Genomic DNA, 27,256 nt, shown 5'->3' on the forward strand with positions numbered 1-27,256 from the left:
GAGGAGAGAGAGAGAGAGAGAGAGAGAGAGAGAGAGAGAGAGAGAGAGAGAGAGAGAGAGAGAGAGAGAGAGAGAGAGAGAGAGACAGAGAGAGAAAAGATACATAGATAGATAGATGATGGATGGAGAGAGAGAGACAGACTGACTGAAAGACAAACACACAAATTAGAGATATAAATACAATCTGACAAAGAACTACAGCAGGAGATGTTCTGAGAACTTTATTCAGGTATCATGAGCACAAGGGAACTTTACAAGAAGCCTGAAATCTATGCCAATATTGGAGCCACCACAAAACATAGGACCAGCAATGTGACCAAATAACACCAGCACAAGAGTCCTTGCCAGAGGCCTGTGATAAGCATGGTCTATATCAGTGGTTCCCAAACTTTTTTGGCCTACCACCCCCTTTCCAGAAAAAATATTACTTAGCACCCCCATCATATACTATCACCGCCCCAAAATGCACCTGTGGCCATCAAAGCCCTCCCTAGATCACTGCAGCATCCACCAGGGGGCGGTGGTACCCACTTTGGGAATCACTGGTCTATATAATACCTTATCTGTCTGGGCCACATCTGGAGACTCTGGTTTGAGATTTATTAAAAGAGAATTAGAAATAAAGAGGTCATGTCAAGCTATAAGAAGACAGACTCAGAAACCAGCCACTCTGGAGTAATCTAGAATTGAAGACTCAATGGCATTAAGACAATAGCGGGAATGGGACTACAGAGGGTCTTCCCATTCTAAGAGTATGGAGTGAAGAATTGTATAGTCTTTAAACAAACTCCTAGAAACTGAAGCTGAAGATATGAATAAATAATCAAGGAGAAGTTAGCGAAATAAAACTAGAAAAAAAATCCACAAGACCTAATATAGAGCTTCAGAGGAAAAAAAAAAAAGGTCTGTATGCCCAAAGGGCTTTAAAAGACTGCCTGCCAGGTGCAGCTGGGTAGCTCAGTGGATTGAGAGCCAGGCCTAGAGATGGGAGGTCCTAGGTTCAAATCTGGCCTCAGCCACTTCCCAGCTGTGTGACCCTGGGCAAGTCACTTGACCCCCATTGCCTACCCCTTACCACTCTTCTGCCTTGGAAGCAATACACAGTATTGACTCCAAGATGGAATGTAAGGGTTTTTAAAAAATAATTAAAAAAAAAATAAAAGACTGCCTGCCCTTTGATCCAGCTATACCACTGCTGGGTTTATACCCCAAAGAGATAATAAGGGAAAAAACTTGCACAAAAATATTCATAGCTGTGCTCCTTATAGTGGCAAAAAAATGGAGAATGAGGGAATGCCTTTGATTGGGGAATGGCTGAACAAATTGTGGTATCTGTTGGTGATGGAATACTATTATACTCAAAGGAATAATAGACTGGAGGAATTCCATGTGAATTGGAAAGACCTCCAGGAATCGATGCAGAATGAAAGGAGCAGAACCAGGAGAACCTTATATACAGAGGCTAATACACTGTGGCAAAATCAAATGTAATGGATTTCTCTACTAGCAGCAATGCAATGATCCAGGACAATTCTGAGGGCCTTATGAGAAAGAACGCTATCCATATCCAGAGAAAGAACTGTGGGAGTAGAAACACAGAAGAAAAACAAATGCCTGATCACATGGTTCAATAGGGATATGATTGAGGACTCTAAACAATCCCTCTATTGCAAATATTAATAATATAGAAATAGATCTTGATCAATGACACATGTAAAACACAGTGGAATTGGTCATTAGCTATGAGAGGGGGCTGGGAGGCGGGGGAAGGACAGAACATGAATCATGTAACCATGGAAAAATATTCTTAATTAATTAATTAATTAAACTTAATTTAAAAAGAAAAAAAAAGGTTTGTCTAGATTCTAAGAGCGGAAAAGGAAAAATAAATAGTGAAGGAATATATTGAGAAATTATAACTTAAATTAGAGAAGGAAAGGAAAGGAGAAAATAATTGAAAGGACAATAAATACTTTTTAAGAGAAAACTTTTAATCAAATAATGAATTCCCTGGAAAGTAGGATGGAATAGAAACCAGTGATTCCACGAGAAAACAAGCAGTCTCAGGACAAAGTCAAATGTATGGAAAAATAGAAAAAAACCTAAAGTTCCTATACCCCAGAACAATTAACATGGACAGCAAGTGGAAGAGATTTTTCAGGAATTATACAGCTACCTGAGCATTGATCAGAGAAAAAACCTGGATATCATATTTTTAAAATATCACAAAAGAAAACTGCTAGGAAACCAATGAGAAGAGTATTGATTTTCAGTGGGTTGAAGCTAATAGAGAGTAGAATAAGACAAATTAAATAAAAGTATTAAATTCATTAACTGATATTTTCAAAAAATAAGTTTCAATTATCCTACTATTTATTGACTAATATCAAATTAGTAATACACATGAATTGATTAATTGTCATGCTTTTCTCCCATCCTGTCATCAAACTGCATTCTGGGAAAATAATGAATATTATAGAGTTTTATAATTTGAGTGGAGTACAAAGATCTTCTAGTTCAAACCCTTCAATTTCAGGATAAGGAAATGGTCAAGTAAATAGGTGAATGATTTGCATAAGAGTAACACATTTATAAGCAAGTTAATTGTAAATTGAACACAGATTCTTTGGATACAAATCCAGTGGTCTACAAAATTCAAGGAAAACAAACTAATTTTGGGATAGAAGATATAACTTGTGAAAAGAAAAAGGAGAAATAATGATGAAACTACAACCACCAATAATAATACTTATGATAATGATATCTATCATGTATATGACACTGAAGTGTTTTCAATGAATTTAACAAATGTTCCCTCATTTTATCTTCATAAAGACCTTCAGATATAGGTCCTATCATTATTCCCAATTTATACATGAAGCATCCGAGACAAGCAAGGCTTCACTGACTTGTCCAGGGTCACGTATCTAGTAAGAAACTGAAATGGGATTTCAATTCTGGTTTTCTGATTCACTCTGCTACCAACCAAAGAATAAAGAGACCCAGGACTCTTTCTTATGATTATTGCAAAATCTGAGAAAAATAAAAGAATAATAAAAAAAACCCGAAAAAGGCAATTGGTGTCCTTTCCTTACAGCTACCTATAACTTTTTATTTTATTTTTTACTATAGAATTTCAGTATTTGTATGGTTCTAAAACCTGTACCAAACTTGACAGAAAAGTTGTAATTTGTAAAAGATTGTAATTTGTATTAAACCTACAATGTTATTTAACATTCCCTCTCAGGGTGGTAACCTCCCCCTTTCCCACTCTGTTTACCAACAAGCATAGATTAGTAGACTACACAGTACAACCTCCACTCTCAGAGCAAAGTAAAGCATTGTAAACCAATAACAGTTAGCGACAGAATAGCAATTACAGCCCACACAATTCATTACCCCCTTAAACAGAGCTCTTTTGTTTTGTGTAAAAGAAAAGAAACCATGAATTGATACTTAGTACTCTATCATTGAAGCCATAAATTCTGTAGAATTATGTACAACAGCTAGTAGAACCATTTCTTTTTTTTTTCCTTAAGAGTTAGAAAAATTGAATTCATTGTGAATAATTTACCAAAAGTTACTGAATTCTCTCAAAATATATTTTAAGGATATATGTCTAGGAATTTAAATTCTCAAACGAATTTGGATTTTCAAATATTTGTTCATACTTGTCTATTCAAAGCTCAGTCAGTATGTCACTTCTCCCATGAAGTCTCCCTGACATTCTTGCCTCAAGTGTCTCTTCCAGCTTTGCTAGAGAATTTTGACTGGATAGCTCTTATGTCCTTCTCACATATTATCTCTAATTATCCTTTTTTACTATGCATATAATATTTATCCTGTTAGTCTGTAATCTTCAGGACAGGTATTGTCATTTTTTTTTCATTTACATGTACCCGTAAAATAATATAATGGCTTGGATACATTAGGGCATGTTAAATATTTTTAGTATGGTGAAGTCAAAATTTCTTTCTCTAAGAAGAATGTAGTTTCAGAAATTTTATAAACCTTTAATAAAATCAACATCACCACCATTACTTTTCCCTTCAAATATATGTAATGATATAATATATATATATGCATATATATTTATATGTGTGTATGTGTATACATATATATCAGACTTTGTTTATTCTAGAACTTCTCAATGGATCTATGATTTTTACATTGTAGGTACTTCCTGACACAATGAAGATTTAAGCTTATCTATATCTCGTTCTGTACAACTGTTAATCTACATCTTCTCATAAATTATTCAGAGGAGTTTTGTCCAACATGCTGGAGTTCTTTCTTCTAGACTCCCAGTTATAATTAATGAAGTAAAGTACATGGGCTATCCATCACCTATCTCTTACTGACTGGCCCATCTTCTTTGCCAGCCATATACCTTTGGAATATGATATCATATACATTTTTATCCTCAGAAATATGCTTTACCTAACCTAAAATATTTCAGATAGTGTCTTTAATTATTAAATATTTCATATTTATCCCATGGTAAAATTAATATTCTCTTTTTAAAGTTTTCTTTTTTATTATTAACTTAATGGTCAACCAGAAATAAACATTTCTCTACATAAAGAAGAAAAAGTGAGGATTGTGTATGAAACTATAAACATCTAATATGTGTAGCTTCTTTTAAACATTATGCATTATATTTAAAATAATAACAAAATTGTTCTATTTCCTCTTCTAATTTTTTCTTGTATGTTTTTGCTTTAAAGATGAATTTTTTCTTTCATATCTAACACACTGTTTCATATTCCTCCCCTCTTGACTATCTATCTTTCAAATTCCTAATTGTTCTCAGACTCAATATAAATATTAAGATGATAGCTGAAGAGAGCTTAATGATCATCTATTATAACTATCACATTATAGATGAAACAACAGGAATTCAGACAGGTAAAACGCTTTGTCCAAGTTCACAGATCTAATAAGTGTCAGAAGCAAGATTTCATTTTATCTGCTGCCATGTTGCGTCCTAAACAGCATTGATTTTAGGAACATCTCAGAAACATAAAGAGCACACATACAACTCTACCTTTTTGGAAAATCCTCTATGAGATTATTTAAAAGAGATCCATTTCATCATATTCATTTATGTTTCCATCTATGAGACTTTGCATTGTATATTTATTAAATATTTGGTAATTCTATTTTCCTTCATTTTAAATGACCTAACCTCTCTTTAAACCTAACCTTTAAATCACCTAACCTCCCTTGTTCTAGAAGAAAATTATTTAACAACAAATTCTTCTAGTTCAAAGAAACTGTTAAGATCTCTAAATACAGCCCTTTTATTTTGCAAATGTTGAAACTGAGTCTAGTAGAGTTGAATGAATCTTCCCAGGTTCAAAAAACTTGGGGTAAGAAGCTTGCTAGGGATTAGAACCCAGGTCTCTTTAACATCAGTCCTGTGCTCTTCTTGCTATACAATCAATCTTGATAGAAGAATACTGAGTGAAATAAGAAGACATAGTTTTAATCTCTGGCTATGGATAACTTTGGGCAAGTCACCTAATATCTGCTTCTCAGATTCCTTATCTGTAAAAGAAGAATAGTATCTGCCTCTCAAGATTTCTATGAGAGACCATATATAGAATGAATATTGCAAATCATAAAGCATTACATAAATTTCAGTTACTATTATCCAGTACTACAATAAGAACTCATTTTACACAAACTCAACATAATGAAATTGAGTTTGTTGACTGACAAAAACAATTAAGGCAGAAAAAATTATCAATTTTTTTTAATTACCTCTAGATTTTGTCATTTTCCAAAGTGTTTAAGGTCTAGCAGTAGTTTGTCCTATTGGGCTTCACATTATGCATTATTTTCAACTTTCATAAAGCATTCTGGAATGTATTGGTCACATAAAAGAAGGTCTTACTGTATTTGCTCTGCTAGCATTATAGTAATCAGGGAGTTCACTTGCAGCAAAGCAGGCTTTTCTTGAAAAGTTTTTGCACACAGGGTTTCTAGACTTTTTATTTATTTACTTAAATTTATTTTCTGATTTAGAATACTTTTCATTGGTTACATGACTCATGTTCTCACCCTCTCCTTTTTTCTCTCCCCTCCCAATGCATATAGGCAATTTCACTGGATTATACATGTGTTATTGTTCAAAACCTATTTCCACATTATTCATATTTGTAATACAATGATTTTTTAAAACTCAAACCCTCAATAATATTCACATCGAACCATGTGATACATCATATATTTTTCTTTCTATTTCTACTCCTACAGTTCTTTCTCTTGAGGTAGACTGCATTTTTTTCTCATAAGTCCCTCAGGACTGTCCTGAATCATTGCATTGCTATTAGTAGCAAAATCTATTACATTCGATTGTTCCACAATGTCTCAATTTCTCTCTACAATATTCTGGTTCTGCTCATTATACTCTGTATTGGTTCATGGAGGTTTTTCTAGTTCTTAAGGAAATCAATCAGTTCATCATTCCTTATAACACAATAGTATTCTATCACCATCATATAACACAGTTTGTTCAGCCATTCCAAAATTGATGGTCATCCCCATGTCTTCCACTTTTTATGCCACCACAAAGAGTGTGCTATGAATATTTTTGTACAACCCTTTTTTTTATTATCTCTTGGGATGTAAAAAAATAGTAGTAGCTAGATCAAAGGGCATGAATTCTTTTAAAGTCCTTTGTACATAATTCCAAATAGCCTTCTAGAATGGTTGGATCAATTCAGAACTCCACCAGCAATGAATTAGTATCCTAATTTTGGCACATCCCTTCCAACATTTATTACTTTTCTTTACTGTCATATTGGTCAATCTGCTAAGTTTAAGGTGGTACCTCAGTGTTGTTTTGATCTGCATTTCCCTAATCAGAAGGGATTTAGAACACTTTTTCTTGTGATTAATGATAGTTTTGATTTCTTTTTCTGAAAACTGCCTACTCATGTCCCTTGAACATTTGTCAATTGGAGAATGCCTTGATTTTTTGTAAATATGACTTAGTTCCTTATATCTTTCAGAAATTAGACCTTTATCAGAGTTTTATTACAATTTTTTTCCCAATTTGTTGTGTGCCTTCTAATTTTGGTTGCATTTGTTTTGATTGTACAAAACCTTTTTTAATTTAATATAATCAAATTATTTATTTTATATTTTGTAATGTTCTCTATCTCTTGTTTGGTCTTAAATTATTTCCTTTCCCATAGATCAGATTAAATATACTATTATACATTCTAATTTATTTATGATTTCACTCAATATTTAAGTCATTTATCAATTTTTAATTTATCTTGGTATAGGGTATGAGATGTTGATCTAAACCAAATTTTTCTCTTACAGTTTTCCATTTAACCAGCAGTTTTTGTCAAATAATGAGTTCTTATCCCAAAACAGGGATCTTCAGGTTTACTGAACACTAGCTTACTGAGGTGATTTACCTCTATTTTATTCCATTGATCCATTCTTCTAACTCTTAGCCAGTACCAGGTAGTTTTAACGATTACTGCTTCTAAGCAAGAGTATAAGATCTGGTACTGGTAGGCCTCCATCCTTCACTTTTTTTATTAGTACCCTTGATATTCTTGATCTTTTGTTCTTCCAGATGAACTTTGTAATATATTTTTCATAAATCTATAAAAAAGTTTCTTGGTAATTTGATGGGTATGGCACTGAAAAAGTAAATTAATTTAGGTAAGATTGTCATTTTTATTATATTAGCTTGTCCTACCAGTGACCAGTTAATGTTTTTCCAATTATTTAGATCTAATTTTCATTGTGTGTAAAGTGTTTTGTAGTTGTAGTCATATAATACTTGTGTTTATCTTGGAAAATAGATTCCAAAATATTTTATGCTGCCCAGAATGCTTTTAAATGGTGTTTTTATTTCTAACTCTTGCTCCTGAGTTTTTTTGGAAATATATAGAAAAGCTGATGATTTATGTGAGTTCATTTTGTATGCTGTAACTTTGCTTAAGTTATTAATTATTCCCCTAGCTTTTTAGTTGATTTTCTAGGATTCTTTTAGTATACCATCATATCATCTGCCAAGAGTGATAGTTCAATTTCCTTATTGCCTGCTTTGAGTCTTTCAATTTTATTTTCTTCTCTAATTGCTACCATTAGTGTTTCTAGTACAATATTAAATAATGGAGGTGATAATGGGCATCATTGCATCACTCCTGATTTTATTGAGAAGGCTTCTAACTTATCCCCATCACAGATGATACTTGGTGATGGTTTTAAAGAAATACTGCTTATAATTTTGAGGAAAGGCCATTCTATTCCTAATCTTCCTCACAACATTCCTATACTTTCTAGTGTTTTCAAAAGGAATAGTTGTTGTATTTTGTGAATGACTTTTTCTGCATCTGTTGAGATAATCACATGATTTTTGTTACTTTAGTTTTTGTTATAGTCAATTATGCAGATAGTTTTCCTAATATTAAAACTAGCAGGGGCAGCTGGGTAGCTCAGTGGATTGAAAACCAGGCCTAGAGACAGGAGGTGCTAGGTTCTGTTATGAAGAAGTGAGTCTGGCAATTTTGGTAGTGAGGAGGGATAAAGGTGATATGGTGATCTGTTTCAGAAAGTCAGGTTCAACAAAATTAAGTAAACAAATTAGGTACATGAAGAACAACTAATCCCAATACCATATTTGTGTCATAAAACAAATTTGGTAAGAGTTCTTTGCTTATTTTGTCAAATAGTTTGTAAAGTATTGGGATTAGTTGTTCTTTACTTGTTTGCTAGAATTCACTTGTGAATCCATCTGGCCCTAGGGATTTTTTCTTAGGGAATTCCTTAATGCCTTGTTCAATTTCTTTTTCTGATATGGGATTATTTAATTATTCTATTTCCTCTTTTGTTAATCTGGACAATTTATATTTTTGTAAATATATGTCTTCATGTACCTAATTTGTTTACTTAATTTTGTTGAACCTGACTTTCTGAAACAGATTTTATTTCTAAGCAAGGAACTTTTCCTTACTAACTGTATGACTTTGAGTAAATCATTTGACCTGAGGCACAGTGATCTTACATATAAAATGGCAATAAAATATCTAGCCCATCTATCTCATTCAGTTGTCCTCAGGGAAGACAATGATAAATAAAGATTTTTTTTGTAACCATAAAGCAAACAAAAATGCAAGGTACTACTTAAAGTAGTATAGACATTTAGACATACAAAAAGCATAATCCTCTGAATTTGCAAGTCACGAAGTCTTGAGTTCAAACTAGCTTCAGACTCTGATGTGTGACTGAACAAGTCACTTCAATTCTCTGTGCATCTGTTTCTTCTTCTGTAAAATGAGGATAACAACCCCTCCCAGGGTTGTTGAAATATCAAATGACCTGATATGTGTAAAGTACTTTGTCCAGTACTTGGTACATGGTATGAGTTTAATAAATATTTTTTCTTTTCCTTCTTGTTGCCAATTCTGGATTTCTCACTGTGACTTTATCTACTCTAAAGAATCTCCTCATCTGACACCACATTCTTTAAGAGAGAGTTTTGGAAGAAAAAGAAATAAAGAAATAGGCCTGTTCCAGGAAGTAAAAAAATTATTTAATTGTGTATTCCCAGGAACCCCTCCCCCCTAAACTCCTAAAGGCAGGGATCAGATATTATTTAACTTCGTTTTACTCTAAGTATCTGTCTCTTGGGTTTATGTAAGGAACTTTTCTTTGTAATCCTAAAGCCTTATATAAATGTGAGTGATCATTAGTATACCTAGAGAGTATTTAATAAATATTGGTTGGATAAATGACTGACTAAATAAATAAATGCTGAAACAATTCCATAGAATGTGCTCAAAGATGGACTTTGCAGTATTAGAAATGAATATGAAATGATGACTGAGCTCAGAAAGTAAATGAGCTAATTTTGTGACAGACAAGGGCCCTCCTGGTGTTTTCTCTCCATAGGAGGAAAAATCATACTTAATATTTAATAGCTTTCTTCTAATAAAAATGATAATCAGAATTTCACAGATATATTCACAAGACTTTCTAAATATTTCTCTGCGACTCATTATTTTTTTTACATGAATTAGTTCCCCTTAATGTCTTCTGGGCTTGTGCTCTGACAGGTGGAATTTCATCTTATTTCCTGCTCCAGCATCTCACTCCTTTAGGTCCTTTTGTATTATTTCTCTATCCTCCCTAGTGTCAGTAACACCTCCCAATATAGCATATCAGTGAATTTAATTAATGAGATTCTCACTCTTCCTTTCAGATCATTAACAAAGGCATTAAATAAAAACAACCTTAACACCTTTCCCTGTGTCTTTCCACTAGGCACCACCCCCTGGCTCTACACTTAGCTTCTCATCACCATCATTATTTTCTACTTCTTTAGCCAAAAGCAATCACAGCTGGGCCTTTTGAGGCTTATTTTGCTATGTTATATAGCCCTGGACTTATTTAATTTTCAATGGAAGTTAATGTGATGTAGTAGAAAACTCATTGACCCTAAAATCAAAGAATCTTGTTTTAAATCTTGCCCCTGGCACTGAGTATCTGTGATACTGAGCAAGTTTCTTGACTTCATTAGGTCTTAGTTCCCTTAAATAGAAAATGAAGCAACTTCTGAACTCTTTAGTAGTAGTAATAGTAGTAGTAGTAGTAGTAGTAGTAGTAGTAGTAGTAGTAGTAGTAGTGGTGGTGGTGGTGGTGGTAGTAGTGGTAGTAGTGGTAGTAGTAGTAGTAGTAGTAAGTAGTGGTAGTAGTGGTAGTAGTGGTAGTACTAGTAGTACTAGTAGTAGTACTAGTAGTAGTAAAGTTTAGCCGAAACCATACATGAATTGTGTTTCTTTTAATAGAAGAACATGCCACAGAAAATTAAAGTTTATATATTCTATTCTTAACTATAGAGAAAATACCCTAGCAAATTAACAAAATCCATCAATGACTAACCTTGAATTTAGTCATTCAATTGAAAAGTCACATCTTTCTGTCATTTTTAATAATAGTGGGAGTGGATTTGTTAAATGCTTTGTTAAAGTACAGATAAACTATATACACAAGATAATTAAGAATTTAGTAATCTTGCCTGAGAAAGAAATAACATTAACTTGAAATGATTTATCTTTGATAAAGCCAGGTTGGCTCCTTTGTAACACTATCCTTTTGTAGATGACCATATTTTTAGTAAGACATTATAGCTTTTCACAAACTGTAATCAAGCTTATAAAGTTTGAAAATTCCATTTCTGTCTTTTTTTAAATTATAACATAATGTTTTTCAACAATGTGACAATTGTCCAATTCGACACAATCTTTCAAACATCACTGACAATATCACAGCAACCACATACATGGGATTATTTTAGTTACCTGAGATATAGTTCTTATGGACTTAGTGATTAACTCTTAAAGGATAGTAAGGTGCTCACTTAATTTGTCACTATTTATTTTGAGGATCAACTGGGTAATAAAAATTTTTGTTCTCTCATTTCTAATCCATAGATCATTTCTTAGTAGAGAAAACATAATCAAAATAAGAGGCGAATGCTGGTAAAGGGGGTGACAGTAAAACATTCCTAAATGTTGTCTAGTATTTCATAGATTCCAATGCCAAACATGATAAAATATAAACTATATTAGTTTATAGATGATGTTATACCAATAAGAATAAAGTAAGGTTACTTATGTTAGACAAAATAATAACAAAATTATGTCTGGACCAAAGTTCTAGATTCTCAAGGGAAAAACAAGAACATAATCATTATAAAGGAGAAATCACACCTCAAATTATACAAGGAACTTAATCATTAAAAACTATTTTTTATTAATTAAAAATAAAAAAGCAAAGTCCAAATCTTAAGAATATTCCCCTGATACTAAATTAGAAAAAAAAAACCTATAACAAAATTCATTTGGAAGAACAAAATATCAAGAATATCAAGGGAAATAATGAAAAAAATATGAAGGAAGGTGGCCTAGCAGTACCAGATATTAAACTATACTATAAAGCAGTAGTCATCAAACAATATGGTACTGGCTAAGAGACAGAAGGGAGGATCAGTGGAATAGACTTGGGGTAAGTGACATCAGCAAGACAGTGTATGTTAAACCAAAGAGCCCAACTTTTGGGACAAAAATCCACTATTTGACAAAAAACTGTTGGGAAAATTGGAAAACAACATGGGAGAGATTAGGTTTAGACAAAAATCTCACAACCTACACCAAGATAAATTCAGAATGGGTGAATGACTTGAATATAAAGAAGGAAATTAGTTGAACATAGAATAGTATACCTGTCAGATCTGTGGGAAAGGGAAAATTTTTAAACCAAGCAAGAGTTAGAAAAAAATTACAAAATGTAAAATAAATAATTTTGATTATATTAAATTAAAACGTTTTTGTACAAAAACAATGCAACCAAAATCAGAAGGAAAACAACAAACTGGGAAAAAAATCTTTATAACAAAGAACTTTGACAGGGGTCTAATTACTCAAATATACAAGGAGTTAAATCAATTGTATATAAAATCAAGCCATTCCCCATTTGATAAATGGGCAAGGGACATGAATAGGCAATTTTCAGGTAAAGAAATCAAAAGTATCAATAAGCACATGAGAAAGTGTACTAAATCTTTAATAATTAGAAAAATACAAATCAAAACAACTCTGAGGTATCACCTCACACCTAGCAGATTGGCTAAAATGAAAGAAGGGGAGAGTAATGAATGTTGGAGGGGATGTGGCAAAATTGGGACATTAATGCATTGCTGGTGGAGTTGTGAATTGATCCAACCATTCTGGATGGCAATTTGGAACTATGCCCAAAGAGCGATAAAAGAATGCCTGCCCTTTGATCCAGCCATACCATTGTTGGGTTTCTACCCCCAAAGAGATCATAGATAAACAGACTTGTACAAAAATATTTATAGCCATGCTTTTCGTGGTGGCAAAAAACTAGAAAATGAGGGTATGCTCTTCAATTGGGGAATGGCTGAACAAATTGTGGTATATGCTGGTGATGGAATATTATTGTGCTCAAAGGAATAATGAACTGGAGGAATTCCATGTGAACTGGAAAGACCTCCAAGAATTGATGCAGAGTGAAAGGAGCAGAGGCAAGAGAACATTGTACACAGAGACTGATACACTGTGGTAAATTTGAATGTAATGGACTTCTCTACTAGCAGCAATTCAAGGATCCAGGGCAAGGCTGAGGGACTTATGAGAAAGAAAACTAGCCACATTCAGAGGAAGAACTGCAGGAGTGGAAACACAGAAGTAAAACAACCTCTTGAACACATGGGTTGAGGCAGACATGGTTGGGGATATAGACACTAAATGACCATACCAATGCAACTATCAATAATATGTAAATAAGTCTTGACTGATCACACCTGTTAAAACCAGTGGAAATGTGCATTGGATATGGGGGGAGGTTGAAGGGGGAGTGAAGGGGAAAGTAAAAACAGGAATCATGTAACCATGGATAATTTTTCTAAAAAAAAATAAAATATTTAAATCTAAAAAAAAGAATATTCCTCTGACACACACACACACACACACACACACACACACACACACACACACATATATACACCTGTGTGTATACAAATATGTATAGGTTTCATTTAAAATTTTCATTAAAATGCCTTGTCACTGAAAAAAATAAATAAAAGAGCAAATCAAAGGAACAGACTAGACAAGCACAAATCAGAAAAACAATGTAATATTCAATAATTCAAGAACATAAATTACTTGATCAAGAATTTTCTATTTGAAAAGAACTTGCAAAACAGAAAATCATTTTGTCAAAAAATTCAATCAGAACCATATACTATATACTACAAAAAATGGATACTTGAATTAAGTTGTAATATTTACATCAGAAAATGGATGTAAGTATCCTTCATGCCTATGACTGTGAAAAACTCTTAACCAAACTAGGGATAGAAAATAGATAAAATAAAACAGATAATCTTAAAATTAACTACTTTTTCAATAAACAAAATAGATGCAGCTAAAAATAGAAAGGGAATCTAATCTGGGATAAAATGATTTTGAATCTGAAGAAAATTAAATTTTATCATATATCACTTGATTCTTAATATCAATTTGTAATATTCCCTTCTTTATAAAAAAAAATCTCTTCCATTAGGTTAAAGAAATGCTTCTCCTTGGAAAATCTTAGGATTATCATTGCATTCCTCTCCTAAAACACTAGTTCTGTAAATGGATTGGGCTAGGACCCACCCAAATGGGAATCTGAGTTCTGTAAACAGTTCAGGTTAGATTCGTCTCCCAAGTGGATGAACTTTTGTCCTTGTTTCCAGAATAATGTAGTTTTTAATAACCCAAATTTTGGGGGTCTGATAAAATCTCATGACAACACCATGTTCTTAGCTGACCATATAATTCTCAACAGTATGGTGACTGGAAGGGGCTGAGTCTCTCCTCATTAAATGCCCAGAAATTAGATCCACTTTTTTATGTTTAGGAGACCACGCAATAATGCATCAAAAAGAGATGCTTTTTCTGTTTAGATGAGGATCTAGTAATGTCCTCTCATGAATACAGAAAGGCATTTGAGGTAACCCAAGAATCTGTATTTTCTTTGGTCACTAAAAGACAACACTAATCTTTAATTTAGCGATAATTGCTAGTATAATTAATAAGTTAATTTTTAATACCTGAAGCACAATCTATCAGAATTTTATTCATTACAATCAAATATCTTTTTTAGTGTTTGATAAACAATATAAGGTGGAAATTAATAGAAATATGTAAGTCTAAGGTCTGTCCAGTATTGAATAAGTAATAAAGGCATAGAAATTATTTTCAAATAATTACAAGTTATTAATGATATAGAAAAGATTACTCAAAACTCCCTATTAATAAAGTAAAACGAAATTAAAAATACACTCAGGTTTCACCACACCCAGAATACTGGCTAAGAGGAACATTAATAAAGCTAATCAATGTTGGAGAAACTATGAAATGACAAGCATTCCAACACATTATTGGTAGAACTATGGATTGGCCTATCTATTCTTCAAAGAAATTTTGAATTAAGCTAAATAAATAAATACATTTAAGTATTGCCAAAATGTTCCTGAGTTCGTTTGATTAAAGATTCCACTATTAGTCATGTACACCAGGGGTAATAAAGATAGAACTAAAAGAGTCACGTGTAACAAAATATTTGTGACAGCATTTACGTGTGTGTGTGCGTGTGTGTGTGTGTGTGTGTGTGTGTGTGTGTGTGTTATCAAGGAACTAGAAATAATATGAATTCCCATTAATTGGGAAAAAGCTAAATATACTTTGATGCATGTAGGTAATATAATATTATTGAAATGTAATAAGGATTAATAGAATTCAAAGAAACCTATAAATTAATAAAACATGTAAAATGAATCTGGAAAATTACATACATATATGAATATAATAAAAATAGAAAGTAGTAAAATAAAACGAGCATTGGGCTAAATCAAAAAACAAATTCAAAATGAATAAATGCAAAATCTTCCACTAAGGTACAAAAAATGAACTTTACAATTATAAGATGGAGGAAGCCTAGTTAGAAAGAAGTTATTCTGAAAAAATTCTGAATGTTTTAATGGACTACAAGATGCATGAGTCAGTAGCAAGATGTAGCCATAAAAGCTAACATCTCAGTTACATATCTGAGTAGACCTCTCTGCCCCACAAAACCAGCAGAATTCCTGTCAATGTTCCATCAAGTCAATTTTGCAAGCTAGTTACCAGTTTTTAAAATGATCCTTCCATGACAGCATCAGTATGATTTCCCTTTTATTGCAATTCTTTCCATCTAATCGATGTCCTTACTGAAATGTAGTGTACAGAACTGAGAGAACATGATAAATATGGTTTGAGTATAGCAGGACTATTACCTCCTTCTTTCTGGGTATTATGACTTTATTCATGCAGTTTAGTATCACATTAATTCGTTTTTGGTGCCATGCCACAGTTTCACTATTAATATATTCTCCCTTTTCAACAGAAGGCCTTAATTCCTAAGTAATATATTTGATTCCAGAGTGATTTATCTTATTAGAATGAGAATTTGATTTCACTGATGTCCCATTCAGGTCACCAAAGCTACAATGAGGGACAGATATCATATAAGTGGTGAAATACATCAATATGTATTTTTGCATACTTCCAACTAATTATGATGGTAAGGGGAATGGTGCTTCCCTATTTATCACCTCACAAGGGTGTTGTGAAGATTAATTAGAATTAATTAGGTGAATGCTTTGAAGACAAAAAGAATTATAAAAGTGCTAAGTAATGTTATTATGTCCCTTCAGGATATTTTGGACCCCTATCCCTCTCATTCTTGGACAGTAAAATGATTTAGTAAAGAACTTAGTATACAAAAGACTCCCCAATTCCCTCTTTTGTTTCTGAAAAATTATGGAAATTCAAAACATGCATAGAAATCACATGGTGTCCTCTTTGGATCAGTAGCAATGAACAAAAGTAAAGTTGGAAAGACATTAGGAAGATTATAAAGGTTCGGTCAAATAGTTGTTTGACCTTGAAAAACTCAGTTAATTCCTTTAGGACAGTTTCCTCATCTGCAGAATTGACAGATTGGACAAGATCATCTCTGACTCTTTTATAAATATATAACTTTATTTTTTCATTATGCACGCTATAACATACCCTTACTATCACATCTGGAGTCTAGTACAGTGCTTGATACATGAAAGTCCTTTCATCTCTAGTATTTTATGATTCAAAGATGAACTAAGATGATAGGAAAAATGCCAGCTTATTAGATGGGTTGTATTTTAGATATTTAGAACTCTCAAACCCTTGTTCTACTTCCTTCTATATCTAATTCATTGCTAAGGACTGGGAATGTTACCTTCATGTCTTTCATATATGCTTCTCCTATCCTTTGACATTGCCACCACCCTGGCGCAGGCACTGATCACTTCAAACTCAGATTACTCCAATAGCCTGCTGGTTAGTCTCCTTGATTCCAGGCTCTTCCAATCTAGTTCATCCTCCATTCAACTACCACTGGGATTTGCCTAAAGTTCCAGTCTGATCATGTACATACACCTTTTATGACTTCATTGACTTCCTATCACCTCCAAGATCAAACACAAAATTCTCTATCCAGTATTCAAATATTTTTTAATAAACTGCTCCCAAATCCCACACCTTTCCAATCTTCTTTTTTTTAATTTTTAAATTTTTATTTTTTATTTATTAATTAAGAAAATTTTTCCATGGTTACATGATTCATGTTCTTTCTCTTCTCTCCTCCCACACCCCCTACCATAGACAATGCTCAATCCCATTGGGTTTTAAATGTGTTATTTATCACGACCTATTTCCATATTATTGATATTTGCACTAGGGTGATCCTTTAGAGTCTACATCCCCAATCATATCCCCATCGACCCATGTGATCGAGCAGTTGTTTTTCTTCCATGTTTCTGCTCCCACAGTTCTTCCTCTAGATGTGGTTAGCATTATTTTTCATCAATCTTCTTCTTCTTCCTCCTCCATCTATACTTCTCTTCAGTAACACTGATCTCCTTGTTGTTTGCCCCAATTTTTTGATTCTAAGCATTTTTCCTGGATATTGCTCTCCCTCCTCATATCCACCTTTTGGTATTCCTGACTTCCTCAAATATCAGCTAAAATCTCCTTCTACAGGAAGATTTGTACCTTTATTATTATACTTTCTCTCTCTTGATTATCTTCAGTTTATCTAATATGATACATAGCTTATTTGTATATGGCTGTTTTCATACCGTCTTTCCTATGAGACTGTGAGTACTTTAGAGCAAGAACTGTCTTTTACCTCTCTGTATCTTCAGTGTTTTGCACATAGTAAGTACTTAATAAACACTCATTGACTGAGTTCTTTTCAATCTGTACACATATAAATAAAAAAAATATTTTTCATTCATATTATTCCCAACATAATTCTTCTTTTAAATATCCTCATTTAACTAGGTTATAGCTGATATTTATATAAGAGAAACAAAGTCTTTTTTACCACATCAGTCATTATTTGAAAAGATTTAAGGGTATTTCTTTCTTTCTCTGCAGTTTGTTAAAAACAGTTTTCTTTTCAAAATGTCAAAACTTATCAAACATAATGGAAGATAAAGACAATTGAATATGACTTATGATATTTGAGGTAGAGATAAAGAAAGTTTCATGTAAGTAATAGATTCCCTTAATGCATTTGTTGTTACTGGCTGAAACACAGACAAATACATAATGTTTTCATGGATCTACTTCATGGTTACATTTTTTGGTTATATTTTTTTCTCTAAGAATTCATCTCTAAGTATTTATAAGGCACTGAGATATATAGGTATTGGTTAGTAATCATAAAAACCTACAGCATTAAGTTTTCAGGTAAAAGTAAATGATTAAATAGGCACTTAGGAATGGTCACTTATCTCCAGAATAAATGACAAAATTCCATTTCTCTATGGCATCTTATAATGAAAGTAGACTGAATTTCTGTAGAGACTAAATTAAAAGAACTTGTTTTCCATGAACTGTCCACCTCTCTCATATCAGAAGCATCAGAGTAGTCTACCAACTCATCACCCTGCATGAGTAACAAATCAATGGTGAGTTAATTTGGTTTAATAGATTTTGAATAAATGGTCTGCTGACTGATACCTTCTTTTAATGATTACTTTTTTAAAGGCAAAACAGAGAATCTGACATGAATGTAAATGTATTCTCCATTTTCCTTCCTCCAAAGTTGGTTAAAATGTACACTTGTGGTTCCAATACATGTGATATGAAGTCCATCATGCCTTACAAAGTTTATTATTTCCATTAAGTTCATTTCATCATTCAAATCAGTTACTCTACCTTGGGTGCCAAATTAGTGACCACTATTTCAAAAGGAGTTGCCTTCCCAGTGTCAAAGAATGGCTCAATCATCAAAAGATTTTGCTTATGAAATATTGACTCAGGTTTGTTGCCATGGAAATATGACCAAGATTGTATAGTAGGTAGTATTTTAATCTTAACAACACGGATGTAATTAATTGAGGTCAAAAGAAGGAATTATCTTCTTTCATTATAGTTTTTCCCTTATTGTCTTCCATTCTGAAAGAGGAGAAATCAATAGTATTTATCAAGTATATCTTGAATTTTTAAAATATGTGAATAACAGGAAAATATGAAAGTATCATCTAACTGCCCTATTATATTAAGAGGAGAAGAAATTGTATTTACACTTAAAGGGAAAGTTTACAAATAATTTTCTTTGCAATATTAAAGATCTGTGCTATAAATATTATTATATTTACTTTACAGATAAAAAATGAGGCCTAATGAGTCTTTGACCATATTCACACAGGTTAGAAGTAAAAGAGCTAAGAAAAAAAATAGCAACCATTTATATTACATAAAGTTTCCAAAACACTCTCTATACATTATATTATATATTATATCATTTGATCCTGATAGAAATCTTGTGAGATAGATTTTATTTTTATGATCATTCTCATTTTGCAGTTGAGCAAACTGAGGCTGAAACGGGAGATGATCTGTGTCTGAGGCAGCATTTGTACTCGGGCATTCCAGACACACTAAGTCCCATGCTATATCCCCTCCAACATCTAGCTTCCAGTTAGAGTTCACTTTTCCTCAGTTGAAATCCGGGGCTCTTAGCACTAACAGGAATCACTATATAGCGAAGTTAATGTAAAATGCAAAAGTTTAAGAGAACAGTCATGTAGGAACAAAGAATTACTGTAAGCGAATGAAGCAAGGTCTTAACAGGAAAAGCATTTACTATTTCTTATAATGTTGACAGCCTGTTCCAAATAGATCACAAGATTATTTAAGTACTAGATGAATCACCATTCACCATCTCTTTCTTGATTAATGTATTTATAGCCCTAACGGTATTTTTATGTACAGGCCAACAGTAAAATTGAAAATTTCCCAGCTGTGTGTAATTCTAAACTGCTGCATCTGTGGGTATTTTTCTAAGGCTTCCTAAAACTATTGTTTGCAGCTTCATTAATCCTTGGCCAAAATTATTTAATATGAGTTAGTGTTTTGAGCACTCCACTCTACAGAATAGGGATAGTTTGCCCTTTCATTTGTTAACGAATAAGTCATTGGATATTTGCTCCTTAAAAATAAATAATTGTTTAGTTGTTCATTCAAAGTCTGGCTGGCCTATGTTTTTTTTTCTTTTTCCCCTTAGACTGACTCCCTGAAATAGGGAAAATTTTTTTGGTTTCCTTCATATCTGCTTCTCAGGCTAATCTCAATCATGAAATGATACAATTAGTCAATGCCATAGATACGAGGGCAAAAAGCTACAAAAAGTCCTAGACTGTTGGTTCTTCAAAATCATTCAACAGTAAAAATAAAAACAAAAAACAGTTGACCCTCATGTTCAATGTTGACAAAACACATTGTATACATTTTCTGCCTGCTTTCTTCCAACAATCCTGTTAAATCAACAACAAACATTATTAAGTGCCTGCTCTATGTCAGACAACTAGGGATAAAAATGTAAGCAAAAAGAAAGGCAATGCTCTCACTCAGGAGCTTACATTCTAATGGCAGACTACATATAAGGGACTAAAAAAAAAACAAAGAGTAAAGGTCCAAGGGCCATGGAGGTGAAAAAGCAGAAAATAAAGGATGGATGATCTGAGAACTTTCAAAAGATGAAGATTCCAGGTGGAACTGATTAATGAAGGAAGGGTACTAACATAGGTATTATAGATATCATTTTCCAAGTGAAAAGTGAATGTAAGAGTGACTTGTCCAAAGTCACGTAGCTAGTAAACATCGGTGTCAGGATTGAATTTCATGTCATCTTGACCACAAGTTGAACTTTCTTCCTTTTCTGTCATCTCAGATTCTTATGCTATTCTTGACTGCATGTGATGACTTTTACTTCTTTTATGTGTTTTTTTTTACACTTTTATGTGGTTCCTGCTCTGCTCTGTGCCTCTAACTCTTACTTTAAAATCTTTGTATCACCTGTAAAAAAATCTATCTCTGAGGTCCTATCCTGATGTGAAGAGGACCTTGTGTTCTCGAAGGTCATGTTAAGTGGAATACATTCTCTAACAGGTCCTGACACCAAGGACTGCTTTTTGATGAATAAATAGTTTAGCAAAATACTTTACCAGTCTTGGTGACTCTGGACAAGTGTTTTAACGTCACTGGGCCTCTATTCACTCAAATATAAAATGAGATGTCTTTTCCAAAGTTTTAAAGCTAGTTATTGATAATATGCAGTTTAGGATACCAATGGGATGACAGATGTGTGTGAGTCTTGCATATTTGAATAATTGAAATAGATATTTTGCCTTTATAACAGCTATTACAGAACATTCAATTTCACACAGGTACAATATTTCAAATAAGAATAAAAATTAGCCTTTTCTGTTTTATAAACAAGAGAACTCTTTATTTAGCAATAAGTAAAACATAATAAGATTTCCAGATTCAAACACTTGTTTCAACAATCATAAGACTAATATGCTTTCTCATTAAGATGGAATAAGACCAAAGGTGCCATATTATCTATGGCAAGTGGGTAATGTATCCTGTCATATTTAGAATGCTTAAGTATTTAAAATAAGATGATAATTAGTTTTGCAGAAACAGATAAATAAACATGGTTTTGTTTTCTTCAGTTTCTCTTGCAAGGAAGGCACTTTGACTTCTATCACTGTCGCTAAACACAGGCTGCTTAGAAATCACCACTTTCTCATTGGAAGTAGAAAAGCACTGTTGATTATCTGGGGTATGTTTTGGGGAATGGGGGGAGAAAATAGATGGCTTATTCAACCATTCTTGAGAATAATTTGAAATTATGCCAAAAAATCCTATAAAACTAAACATGCCCTTTAGTCCAGCAAAATTACTACTATATCTGTATCCCAAAAAGATTAAAAAAAAAGAAAATATATACTATAAGTATTCTGTATAAATATATGCTGTATATATGCACACATATAGATACATACATAAAATATGCATATAAAACATATATTTATATACATATACAAAATATATATTTATATACATATACGAAAATATTTATAGCAGTTCTTTTTTTGTTTGCAAAGAATTGGAAATTGTAGGGATGCACACCAACTGGGAAATGACTACACAAGTTGTGGTATATGATTGTGAATAGAATACTGTTGTGCCATAAAAATGAGGAGATGATGATGACTTTTACTTCTTTTATGTGTTTTTTTACACTTTTATGTGGTTCCTGGAAAAATTAAAAAAAACCTGGAAAGACTTATATGCCATAAAAATGAGGAAAGAGATGTTCAGAAAAAATTAAAAAACCTGGAAAGACTCATATGAAGTGACATAAAGGGAAGTGAGCCGAACCAGGAGATCATCATACTAAGTAACAGTGAAAATGTAAGCTGATCAGCTGTGGATGACTTAACTGTTATTACCAATGCAAGGATCCTACACAACTCCAAGGGACTGAAGACAAAAAAGGCCATCCATTGCCATAGAAGGAACCTATGGAGTCTAAGTGTAGATTTACACATATCATTCTTTACTTTATTTCCTTTGTTTTTCTTTCTTCATACATATTTCCTTCATTTTCCCTAGCATAAATTACATGTGCCATTTTTCACAATATTATAATCATGGAAATATGTATTTCATGTACAACTTATTATATTAGCTGCCTTCTCAGGGATGAGGGAGGGGTAGGAGGAAGACAAGACAACATGTATCACGAAATGTCAGAAAACAATTATTAAAATTGGATCTAAATATAAAAATATTGAATGTTAATTAATTAAGAAAAAAGTTCCACATTAAAAAGAGAAAGTAGGAAGGGAAAAGGATGAAAGGAGAAAGGGAAGGAAGGAGAGAAGAAGCACAGAATGGAAAAATGAAAGGAAGAAGGAATGAACAGTGGAAGGAAGGGAGGGAAGAAGAAAACTCCCTCTTTAAGCTCTACTGCAACTCATGCCTATAATCCACACCTCTGTCTGTTAACTCCTTTTCCCATCCCCTGTCAAATGGGTTAGGTATATCTTACATGTCTCACCTAGATTCCCATGCCTATTTGGCTAAAAAAAGAAATAATGGCTCCCAATGATTTGGAAAACATTTTCCAAATCTTTATCTTTTCAAGAATGAATAATACGAGCAGGACTTAAGTACTTTATAGTGATTAGACACATGGGCATACATAAAAATACAAAAGCATACAGCCAGAAATTTAAAAACTTAAGTCCCATGGCCCAATAAGGAGGAATGATGATTTTTTTTGTCTTTAATTCTGTAAAGTGTTTTGTAATATATGTAATACCTGTGTGTATCACCTTAGGTAGACTTCAAAATATTTTATATATATTTTGTAATTATTTTGAAGGAATTTCATTTTTATTTCTTCTAGGTTGTGTTGGTTAAGTAGAGAAATGTTGATGGATTTGGTGAGATCATAACTTATAACTTTCCTGAAGTGATTATTTTATTAACTGCAGTTGAATTTCTAGGATTCTTTAAGTAAAGCATCATTTCATCATGAAATGATTATTCTTGAGCTTTTCCCTTACCTATTCTTATTTTCTCACTTCAATTGTTTCTTGTCTTTTTGCTACAGAAAGCATTTCTAGAATTATAACAAATAATAATGATGACTAAGGACTTCCTTGTTTTACCCCTAAACTTGTCATAAATGCTCCTAGCATTTCTCCATTAAATAATAATGTCAGCTCTTGATTGTAGATATTTTTTACTCTTTTAAGTAAAGATCCATTTTTTCTATAATTCCAATTTTCTTTCTCTTTTTCCATGAGCTTTGCCATTTTTCAATTTTTTTATCTGTAGATATAACCATGGTTTTATTTCTTTGTCATTAATATTGTTGATTATTCCTAATTTCTTAATTTAAACTAAATCTTTGTCTTAATTATAAAAATAATCATAATATATATTTTTATGTTTTGGAGCCTCTTTTCTAATGTTTTATTCAGTATATTCACCTCAACATTTTTAATGGATATTAATTTTTAGTTTTCTTTCTCTGTGCATTCCTTTTAAAATTTATGAAGATATTATTTCATAGAAAGAATACATCAGAATTATTTCAGTTATTGTTTTTAAAACAATGTATGTCACATCAAATAAGATAACACTGTGTACTTATGAAATACTTAGCACAATGCATATTTATATGGCTGACATCATATGAATATTATTTTTCATATTGAAATTAATTGTTCTTTAAATAGTTGATACAATTAATTTACAAGTTCATCTGGTAATGATATTTTTCCCCTTTTGGAGGCTTTTTATGGCTTATTCAATTACATTTTTTTCTGTTTGGATTATTAAAATACAATATTTCTTGTCCAATTAATCTTAGTATTTTATGTTGTTTGAAATACACAATTCATTTAAATTATCTATTTCAATGATATATTTCTTATAAGTTCTTTCATTTTATCTTTAATTGCTGTGTCTCCCTTTAAATTTTGTATATTGATTAATTGGTTTTCTTCTCACTTTTTTCACAGATAAGGTGGATGTGATTTTATATTCTTTTTCTTGTTGGTTCAGTAGATTGCAACTAATTAATAGCCAAGGATTATATCTTCCATTGTGGTGTATCATCTACTCTCCATTTGAATTCATATTTATCCTCACAAGGAGTATAGTTTCCAAGCATTAGATAACACAACTCAGAGATAAAAGGACATTGATTTTGTGACTGAAAATCTCAACAAGAACAAGAACAAGGAAGAAACCCCAAGTAAGAAACTGTAAAATGTAAAAAGTCAAGGCATTTTCCATTTCATATTTTTATGAAGATTTATTTGCTACTTGAAACCTCTAAATATTATCTTTGTGCATTTTCTACAAAATTATTATTTTTAAAAGTTTATTCATGGAGCAGCTAGGTGGTTACCACTTACCAACCTAACCCATTATTAATTATTCTAGAGTTTATGTCCATATTTACACCAGTTATATGTCTTTTCAGGGTTATTTATAGTGTCTATTTTCTTTCTAGTGCCCTCTTGTGACCAATGTAATATGACTTTTTTTTTAACCAATATACTTTGGATTGGTGTTCTGAGACTGACACAGACATTACTTGTTCGTTGTAGCTATTGTCTTCTGATAGTGTTTAGAATGCTTTTGCTTTAAGTACCAGAAAATGTTTGCTTGAAGATGACACAACAGTCATTGGGAAAGAAGACTACCTACATAAATCAATGAATATCCAGAGAAATTAAAGCTTACCATTAGGAAATGGTGTTTTTATTTTGACCTGTCCAAAAAATGTTTCCAGGAATGATAAATCAAGCAATACCTGCAGCAAAAGTGATTTTATGTGTGAGGGCAAAGGCATTAAAGCATAAAACAGTGGGAATGTTCAATGACCATTCAACACAGGAACCTGATGACCAATGGATGATTTTTCTGGAGGAGAGGGACAAACCTGTGATTTTTATCTACATATCTCAACAGTTCAAGAAACAACAGTCTGGCTTCTACTTTTCTATTCTCATCCATATATTTATTCTCTTTACTTCCTCTATACTCTAGCTAGTCATTTGTGTTTGCTGTTATTTTTCAATAGTTTCAGCAGTGTCTGACTCTTCATATCCCATTTGGGGTTTTATTAAGAAAGACACTAGAGTAGTTTGCCATTTCCTTGTCAGTTTATTTTACAGAAGAAGAAACTGAGGCAAATAGGATTAAGTGACATGCCCAAAGTCGCTCAGTTGGTAAGCATCTGCGGCCAGATTTGTACTTAGGAAGATAAGTTTTCCAAACTCCAGGCCTAGCACTCTATCCACTTTAAATGTCAGAATTCCCTATTAATATCAATACACGTAAGTAACACATTTCATTTGGGTGTGAATTAAGGTCATTTATTTTTATTCTTTTAAAAAGAAAATATATCTGAATGAAATATATAAAATAGTGCTTTATTGGCTAAATAAACTAAACAGAAACTCAACATTTTATTCAATGCAATTTTATTAATTACAATGAAATTTAATTTAATTCTACAACCTATGACAAAGAATCCTTATAAACTCTTCTTCTTTTCCAAAAACACAGAACAGTGTTTTCAGCCTTTCTTTTCTTAGTTAAAAAGGAATCATTTCAACAGTACCCTGCACCTCAGTCCAAATTTTTATCATAAAAGACCAGTGATAGAATTTAAACATTAGTCATCACAGGATCATATTTTCAAAATTTGGAATTTTAACTTTTTCCTTCTTTAACCCTACCAACCAGAGACACAAGACCATTTACTATAAGCTAGAAAATGGAAGACAAAGTATAGTTGGGGTGGGGGAGGGAGGTGGAGAAATAAAAAAACCAAAAGAGTATACTTTATTTTTTTGTGATTTTTCAGTAGTCATCAGGAGGGAGGGAGACTTTCTGGTGCTAGAAAGCAGAGATCAGACAGTTCACCTGACCCCCATAGTAACAGAAGGAATAGTGGAGCAAAAGAAATTGTATTGTGCAGAGAGCTTTGAAGAAGGTCATAGAAGGGTTCCATATTGCAGGGTAAACAAGTCACTAGATGTGTTTCTGTCTTCCTATAACAGAATCTACTAAGAGGAAGTAAGAAAACAAATGGTAAACAGAGGGAAAAAGCAGGGGGAGTAGCCACTGTGTCTACTGGAAAGAAGGCTCCAGAGAATAAGATATCTTGCCCTGTCTCTGATGGTCTCCTACTTCCAATGAAAGTAGGTTTATTATTATTATTATTATTATTATTATTATTATTATTATTATTATTATTATTNAGGTTTATTATTATTATTATTATTATTATTATTATTATTATTATTATTATTATTATTGTTATTGTTGTTGTTGCTGTTGTTGTTATATTAAGCCACAGCTTAATTTATATTAAACCATGGTTAAGTATATCAGGCACATCTGGTGAATTCCAGCACATATCTATGTATATATATTTCTCTTCTGTAACATGATTATTTGTGTGTTTCTCATCTCCCTAATAAGAGATCTTGAAGCTCCTAAGGGGTAGTGAATATATTTTGTTCTTCTTAATACCCCAGAAGTTAGCAGAGTTCTAGGCACAGAGGAAATGCTTAACAAATGTTCATAACTGAGGGACCCTATTTATAATGGTTATCCCAGGAATAATGTTATCTGGGATGATATTTTTTAAAAACTCCTTTAAAAAGTTAATTCTATTTTACTTAGCAATAAATATTCTAAAAGTACCAGGTAATATAACTGTTTTCAATTCTTAAAGCTGA

The sequence above is a fragment of the Gracilinanus agilis genome, chromosome 1, assembly GCF_016433145.1.
Source record: "Gracilinanus agilis isolate LMUSP501 chromosome 1, AgileGrace, whole genome shotgun sequence".
In the NCBI taxonomy this organism is placed as follows: Eukaryota; Metazoa; Chordata; class Mammalia; order Didelphimorphia; family Didelphidae; genus Gracilinanus; species Gracilinanus agilis.